The 9,200-nt window shown below is 42.5% G+C and overlaps 1 long non-coding RNA gene across 1 annotated transcript; it reads left to right on the top strand.

The window, feature by feature from the left end:
• Positions 1–8,083: 8,083 nt before the first annotated feature.
• Positions 8,084–8,886, top strand: LOC134286990 (uncharacterized). The gene is made up of 2 exons (XR_009996942.1): positions 8,084–8,636; positions 8,702–8,886. It is a non-coding gene; the product is annotated as an uncharacterized LOC134286990 (long non-coding RNA).
• The last annotated feature ends 314 nt before the right edge of the window (positions 8,887–9,200 follow it).

Consider the following 9,200-nt stretch of genomic DNA (forward strand, 5'->3'; position numbering starts at 1 on the left):
GTAGCTCGCAAAAATTTCGCGACACATGCAGTAAGTAGGAAATAACTAAAACCAGACAAAACAATATTTAAGATGTTATAATGTCCACAGCCGCAACGGGCGTCATCTCGAAAACCATGTACCTAGACTATCCGATGTAGAGCATTACTATACATGTACAAGAGAACGTAACCTCTGTAAGCAATAGGGTGAGTCAGAAATCATGAACTGCAAATTAATTTTAGAATCCTTGAAAAAGGTAAAATATATTACCGAAACCGTCGGATGTAGAGAGAATATCGTTTCTCGCTGCTCTTTAAGACTGCAAAGGCCGAGAATATCACGTTTCCCAGCTAAAGTTCCCACAGTCGAAAGCAACCATTTCCGTTGTTGTGACGGTCAGTTTCGGAATCAAGTACAGATATCGCCCTACTATTGGACCCATACCGCACCCCTCCCGATAACGGGAACAGGATAGCAGATAAGGCAAAGCTATCGGCAATCTGTACGATTGGCAATTTTTTGGTCCAGGAAATGATTTCCACGTCGCACGAGGGCTTCGCAATAGCGAAGATCTACTGAACCGATAGACCAGTTCTCGTCTATGTTAGATTTGTTATCAAGTGCACTAGTAGGCAAGCTTGCTATTTGATGAAAACATTGGCGAAATCTTTACTATTACTTTAAAAAAAAAAAATTGGCGAAATGTTGCGATTTGCTTTCGACAACGAATACGTTTTCACCCATCCTCGCTTTATTCAATCAAACTCCCATACGAGTAGCACACGAACGGACTCAACACTGATCAGCATAGTTGACACTTCCTTTTCGCCGTTGAGCCGTTGCGTTCTAGCCAAGCATCTCTTTTCATCGCTTTCGATGCTTTTCGACAGCTTATCGCGAAGCATCGTTGGCTGGAAGCTTTATTAGTATGGTATCGGTACATGCAAATGTTGCTTCTGTGTGCGTGTCGAGCGTTCGTGCCGTAGCTTCGCAAACCAACCTATTCGGTATGGTTCGGCTGTTCGGGCGAGCGTGTGGCGGCACAGTCAGATGTGTGCAAAATCGTTTGTGATTTACATCATGTTCGCTTTGCCACCTCTTTGCTGCTGATCATCGCTGATCAGTGCACAGTTCAATCGCACGCGATAAATATACAGTTGATGAGTTGTGATGAGCACTAGTGAGGTGATAATTTGCATCATTGCTAGTAGGATTGTGTCCCGTGGTCATCGGTGGAGACTTCAACCACATACTTCAACGCCTGGGCGATTAAGTGGTGTAGCCGCTCGACTAACACGAAAGGATGGACTGTACTCGAAGCTATAGCTAGACTGAACGTGGATGTCGCGAACGTAGGCGACAAAAAACCTGCAGTAGGAACGGTGCAGAATTCATCATTGATGCGACCTTCTGGAACCCAATTCTAAACCCTAGCTCGGACTAGATTGGTAAACGCATAGCGACCATCTGGCGAAGACGGCTACAGCCGACATCGACAGTCATCGGGGATAGCTAGCCTCGCACTTCCATAAGCTGGCATTGGTGAAACGATTGCTTATGGTGGGCTACGCCGACGATCTATCAAGTGATGATCTTGTCTGAACCCTGAGTCGTGCATGTGATGCCGCAATGCCAAAGCGATCCCTATTCAGAAATGGACACGAACTGGTATATTGGTGGTGTCCAGAAATCACAGAGCTCCGCGCAACTTGCATAAGAACTAGAAGGAGGATGCAAAGAGCTCGCACCGATTTCTGGCTGTTCGGGCCCGTATGAAGTTGATCATCAATATTAACTTCTTTTCTCGATCAGCCTAGATAGGGGGTGATACACAAATTATGTCACGCAAAAATCGACCTTTTTCAACACCCCCTTCCCCCTATGTCACACTTTTTGTATGGGACCTAGATATTTTTTGTAAGGGTCGTCATGTTGTGGAATCCCCCCTCCCCCCTAAGGGCGTGACGTAATTTGTGTACGACCCCTAGCTGTGTAGTGTCGGTAGCGATTGTCTCAATTGGCTAAGAATAACACTACGGACCGCCTGTTCCGATGGCAAGAGTCCACCAACAGGTGACCCCTAATTCATGGTGTGATGCGGCTTCATGCTTTATCGTGCCTAGGTATGAATGGCCTAACCTAACCGCAAACGAAGCCTCCACAGTATGTATGCGCTAACCGGAGCAATGGTGCAGTGGACCTTGTGTTTCTCCGAGACAATCAGCTGCCCTTCTTTAGTCTCACTTGAGGCTAAATAAGGGCGGGATTATGAAGATGTTTTTTTATCTGTATTAACGAGATTTTTAGCCCTGGGCTAGTTCATCTCGGGACCCATGCTTTACTTCCCTTCCGAAGGAAGAACTCACATTTGCGAGTTTGTCGGGAGTGGGATTCGATCCCAGGTCCTCGGCGTGATAGTCAAGTGTTCCAACCATCACACCAGGTCCGCTCCTCTTATGAAGATGTTGTTAATTAGTTTAATTTTCACCTACATGGTTTCGCATTATGCGATTCACACAGTGTATTCTGTGCATCCTTACCTTTGGCGATTGGAAGATACCGATGATCGGTAACCGAGCTGGTTTTATTGCTGCTGTTCTTTGTTGTGCTGTTATTGAGAAGAGTTTATTCTTACCTAGTTTAAGTAGTGGCTACGGTTAGGATAGCTCAGATCAATCTTCAGCATAAAAGAACAGCAACGATCAATCTTTGCAGACTTATGCAAAATGGTTCAGTCCAAGAACCTAACTTTCGTAAGGGGAATTTCTATCTAGGAAACTTTGTGAGCCCGGTGTTTGCTGCTTTCAGTAAACATGAAATGACAAACTCGCGTGTCATACCTCGAGCCTGTGTGCTTGTCAACAACGCAATAGTAGCTACACTCATCTCTGAACTAACCACCAGAGAAGTCTGTGCCATCACAATAGATGTATCTGTGGAAAACCTCAACAGAAAATACGTCTATTGTTCGGTTTATTTACCACAGGATGAACCATCCCCTACGGATGCTTTCAAACAAGTCATCGCATACTGTACTTCAAAAGACCTTCCGCTAATTGTTGGCAGTGATGCTAATGCTCACCATATCATCTGAGGCAGCAGACATTAACTTGTGAGGCTCCAGTTTGATGGAGTATGTACTTAAGTAGTACAGATCTTGCATTACTTAACATAGGCAACCGCCCAACCGCCATGGTATCTGCTAGAGAGGAAGTGTTAGACACAGCGCTTTGCTCTAGCAGAATTAGTCACGAGCTGACCAATTGGCATGTGTCAGATGAAGAATCTTTATCTGACCAATGCTATATATTTTTTTTTTGAATAATTGAATGTTACTTCGCAAACATTGCGTTTCAGGAATCCTCGGTCAACAAACTGGGATCTTTTTACTGATTTGGTTGCGGTCAAATTTCATGGATACTCACCATCCATTGACACTCCAAGTGATTTAGATGATGCCGTTGATACTACAACGACCTTCATCATGGAAGCTTTTGAAGAAGCATGCCCTCTACGGTCTGTGAAGATCACAAGAGGAACCCTTAGGTGGAACTCTGATCTGGCGAAACTCAGGAAACAATGTAGAAAGAGTTGGAACAGACGACGTTCGGCTTGATCGGAGGCTTTCAGATCGGCTCGCAAGGCCTACAGGAATGCTCTTCGGTCTGCTGAACGATCTGGCTGGAAAAAAAACTTTGAACAAAATCTTAGCAAAATCTAAGGATTTTCAAGTGAACGAACTTCGTTTACCAAATGGTGATTTCACTTCCTCTGATGGAGAAGTTTTGGAATGTTTATTCAGTACACACTTCCCCGGATGTGTGGATATTACATCTTCGGATGAACCTGATATCTTTTCTTGTAGTTATGATTCTTTAGCTTCGGCTCGGAGTATCATAACTTTAGAATCGATTGAATGGGCACTTAATAGCTTTGCTCTTTTCAAATCTCCTGGGGCAGATGGCATTTATCCTATTTTGCTTCAGAAGGGATTTGATCATTTCAAACATGTTTTGAAACAACTACTTGTTTGCAGTTTTGCCACAGGGTATAATCCCAAATCCTGGCGGGATAGGTCGAGCAGGTGCTGGTGTTTATTCTCGTGGTCGTGAGCTAAGGCTGTATCAGTCTTACTCACTTGGTAAACACTGCACCGTTTTTCAGGCCGAAATCTTTGCTCTTATGTGCGGAGTGCAATCAGCACTTTAGCAGCACGTAATGGGCAAAGTACTATACTTCTGTTCAAATAGCCAGGCTGCTATTAAAGCACTTGCGTCGGCCAACTCCAGGTCGAAGATAGTTATCGCTTGTCGAACTGAAATCGAGGAGCTGAATTCAGCAAACGCTGTTCATTTTGTATGGGTTGGGTACCTGGCCATTCTTCCATCGCTGGAAATGAATTGGCTGATGAGCCAGCTATTCCGATATCGAAGTGTTGGGTAAAGCTTCAGATTGGCATCTGGGCAGCCACTCAAAACAGACAATACTGGAATAGTTTGGAGTCATGTCGTCAAACCAAATTGTGTTATACTGAGCCATCTCCAAGGGTGGCGAAGTATCTTACAAATCTGTCAATATATGGCAAATATTCAGCAAGCTGATTCATTTATATGTGATAGCTGTGAATCCGATTATGGAACTTCGTATCATTTGATATGTAACTGTCCAGTTTTTGCGCAACTGCGTTTCCGAATATTCGGTAAACACTTATTAAGTGAAACTGACGTCAGAAACCTGAATCTTCAGTGTATCCGAAATCTCTAGAAACATGGCCGAATACTCTTGTTTCGCAAAATCTTGAAGTTTGATATGTCGCAAGTAGAGGATCCTGTTTCCCGGACTGGAAAAAATCCCGGGATTCGGGATTTTTATTTTCCAAATCCCGGGGTTTCCCGGGATCCCGGGAATAATCAAAATTAGCCAAAATGCGATGAAAAAATTAATAGAAGTTTTTCTTAAACAATTTTAATCAAATTCGATCAACTAATAATAATTCACACTAAGGAAAAATCACCGACTTCGGTAATGTTTCACCTGTTTACCGGAAAAATTCGGTAAAGCTGGCAACATTTACCGAACTTCGTTAGAGTTTGATAGATACACGATAACATTTTACCGAAATTTGGTAATGTTGTACAGAATTTCGGTAAAATCCATTACTGGAAGCTCAGCAATTGAGATTTTGGTAAAATTACCGAACGCGATTAGCTGTTTTTATTCGAAATGAAATACATACTTCATATACATTTAATGGGGGGGAAGGACAATCAAAGATATTTGAAAAATTAAAAAAAAAGGACTAATCTTCTTCCGGAATAGGTAAACTTGGGCTATTCTGATCGAAGCGATTGGCAGAACTTGATGATATATCTAGAGAAATCTTTCATAATTTGTCCTAAGACGTGAATATATTCTGTGTGGAATTCAAAGATATTTCTGTAAAGAATCTCTGCAGCATTTATTAAATGAACTCACTTTTGAAGAAAAATTTGAAAGTTTTATGACAGAGTTTGGAGGAAGGTTGGAATGGTGATTCGAATATTTCAAACGGTAGTTTCTAAAGATATTATTTGTCCGCATTTTGTTTTTTTTAAATGTGTGAAGCTTTTCATTTTTCTTTTTGAAAATAAATTTATGTGATTAGATTTTTTATTGAAATATATTAGTGAAACTGTGGATCAAATCTAAAGTAATTCAAGACTGATTCCTCAACAAACTTTTTGTGAAATTGATATGAATATCTTCAAAAAAAAACATTAAACTTCTTTCAAACATTTGTTCATGATTTTCATCCCAACATTTCTATCGAGAAACTCCATTGAACAATTTTTCGATATACTTGGATAACAACCTTTAGCACCTTTTGTGGTTTTTCCAACAATTTCTATATTTTTATTCTTCCTATTCTGTGGTATTACATTATATTCTTCGATTTTATTGCACGATTCCTTTTTTTTAAACTTTGATATTGCATGATTCTCTAATGTGCTGAAAAACTTTAACCCGAAAAAGTTCTGGTCTCACTGCTAGGTTGTGCTTTTATCTCGGCAATATTATACACATTGCTCTGTTTTTCATCATAAATCATCGAAGAAATCTGAAAACGGTGAACTGTTATTTCCTGTCAATAAATTCTAAAATTTTCTCAGAAATTTCGTCAAAATTATCACTTGATGGGGTTAGAAGCAAAGGGGTGTAAGTGACAAAACCCCACTTTCGAGTAAATGAGTTTTAAAGTTTTTCACCAATTTTTCATCCCATACAAAATGTATGGAGTTTCAAAATCGACCCAAATTTCTACGATTTATTGTAAATTTTCTCATCATCGTAAAAACAATCTTTAAAAAGTTCCTGAAAGCTTGAAATCTGAAGAATTTAATAATATGCTCAGCTCAAAATCGACAAAATGGTCACAAGACCCTCTAGTCGCAAGCTAGGTTTCAGAACCGGTCAGTAAGTGGCCACTTCCCTGGGGGCACCTGGGTCTGGAACATCCGGAGAAGTGACCATTGTATCTAAAATCTCTAGAAACATGGTCCAATACTCTTGTTTCACATAATCATGAAGTTTGATATGCCGCAAGCTAGTTTTCGAAAGCAAATAATAGGTTGCACCTCTATCTGATAAGGAGGTTACCCCAGTACCCCCAGCCATAAATCTGGAACAACGGAAAATTCCGGAACCATGATCCCGGTTACATAAACTAGAAGGATTTCGTGATCAACTGTCAAAATTTCATTTACTTTCGTTGAGAAACGGCTGAGAATCAGATTTTTGAAGTTTTGAAATTGGGTGCAAAATGAGGCTCAAGCACATAGGTGTTAAACTTACGAGGTGTGTGAGTGTGGGAGGTGTGGCGTGTACTCCATGCGGCCGGCCGGTGAAAGTGCAGCTCGTGGAGGGGTTCGGGACGCTCTGACGGGGCTTTGGGCTGTCCACGGGCCCAGGACGTCCTTGCAGGTCCCTGAAGTCTTCGGAGAACACAAAACGGTCGACCGGAGCACGGCTTGACCGTCGAGGCCGATGCTGCAGAGTACTGAGGTCTTCCAGCGTGGCACCAGGGAGTCAGAGGACGCCATGGACTCCCAAACGGGTCGTCGAACTGGGCACTTTTTAGACGGAGGCCCTAGAGCGAACCTTCTAGGCTGCTTCCTGGTGTTCACCACGGAATTTGGCGGCTCGTGGTAGACCTTTAGTAGGCCAACGGTAATGGGCTCTAGTATTGAGGTTTGAAAATCATTTTACGTTCGAGGGGCTACTGGGTGCTGTTGGAACTCCGTAAACGGGTCTCTTCCGGTTACCATACCTGATTCCAACTTCGGTAATCGCGCACTGTTAACTAAAAATCTTAGTACTTAAAAACGTACCACTAACGGTCAACTTAAACTTCGGATTCGGTAATTTTCCGTTTCTGTCTGCTGTGAGGTCTAGATCAGAAACTGTTGGAGCGGATAATTCTATCGAGGCTGATGGTCTTTACTGAGAAACCAGATTACTATGGGCTCTCGGATAACCAGTTTGCTTCCCGAAGGATCGATCTACGGTGGCTACTATTAGGACTGTAACCAAAACGACCGAGCAGAGGGGAATCCACTATTGCGAGGTCGTTACGTAAGGTACAAATCTATGACACCGAGTAAGGATAGAGAAGATACAACATTATCACGGGGGTACCTGGTTTCTAGCCTGGGCTCGGTACTATGGAACGCAGCGTATCGAGGTTCACACTTCCACCGGGCTTAAAGTTGGTCGGCTTTTTAAATGATATGAGCCTCGTGGTATACGGCGAGTAGATAGAGGAATTGAATCTGACAGCCAGGGTTGGAAACACTCACTTGCGAAGAATTACACTCACTTGTTGTTTTCTCAGCTCAGAAACGTGCTATCAAGAAACAGCCTATGGAGGACTTTTAGCTTGTGATATTGTCTAGAAGTTTACCGAATAGAGTAGGGGTCGCACACACATACAAAAGTCGTAACAGAGCTATGAAAGCGACTCTTCACGAAGTGAGTGTAATTTACATTCACCGCGTGGAGAGTCGCCTTCATAGGTCCCTCACGACTTCGGTATGCGTGTGCGATCTCTACTTTATTCGGCAAACTTTTAGACAAAGCCACAAGGCAAAAGTCGTTCATACACCATTCCTTGATAGCACGCTTCTGAGCTGAGAAAACAACAAGTGAGTGTAACTTTATGAAAGTAAGTGTTCCCATCCTTACTGACAGCAGCGCACGCAATTGACATAGTGTTTCGAACGACGCGGCATAAGAGGCGCGAAACAGATCGCCAGAACATCGTCTATGTTGAAGTGGCAGAGATAATGGAATTCCTCCACCAAGGGTAGATGGGGACACACAGACTCATACCGAGCGTGTCCAAATGGACAATCAGGCCTCATGGCGAGATTGACGCGCTGTAATATCCTACAGGTACAATCAGAGATCTATGGCGCATGGTTCTGTGAAGAACTACTTTCCAAAGGTATTCTAGGTCATCCAAGAACTTCCGACTATAGACCTGCAGGTCTACAAGCGTAATCAATAAGTTATTGTTACGTTACTGATACTGTGCAACATCATAAAGGTCCATTACGCATGGTTCTGTAAAAAACTACTCTTCAAAGGAATTTTAGATCATCCAAGAATTTTCCCGAGTAAAGGCCACAAGCATAATTTTTGGATTGTTGTTACATTATTCATACGGTGCAATATCCTACAGGTCCACGAAACATGGTTCAGCAGGGACTAATTTGCGTAGATGATCCAAGGTCATCCAAGAACATCCGTAACTAAATACCTTAAGATCTACAAGCGGAATCAATGCAGTGTAACACCCTACAGGTCCATGAAAGATGTTCAAAGTCTTCCAAGAACTATCGTGAATAAAAGTCTTTGGATCTACAAGCATGATCAATGGGTTGTAATCATATAATGCGATGACATCCTACAGGTCCAAGGAAGATAGTTTTGTAAAATAGTGAATTCCAAGAGGATTCTGGGTCATCCAAGAATACTCATAAATAGTGTGTAGCGGTCTTGGGCCTGCTTGAAGCCTGATTCTTGTTTCCGGCCCATATTTTATACAAGTGGCTTAAGCGATACCTCCTAGGAGGACCACCCGTTGTATTCTACGATGCCCGGCTAGATACTGACCGAAGAGTCAGCCTCTGAATAATCAACAATGCGCGGAAACACGCGAGCAGAATCATAATACAAGG

The sequence above is a fragment of the Aedes albopictus genome, chromosome 1 (genome assembly GCF_035046485.1).
Source record: "Aedes albopictus strain Foshan chromosome 1, AalbF5, whole genome shotgun sequence".
Lineage (NCBI taxonomy): Eukaryota > Metazoa > Arthropoda > Insecta > Diptera > Culicidae > Aedes > Aedes albopictus.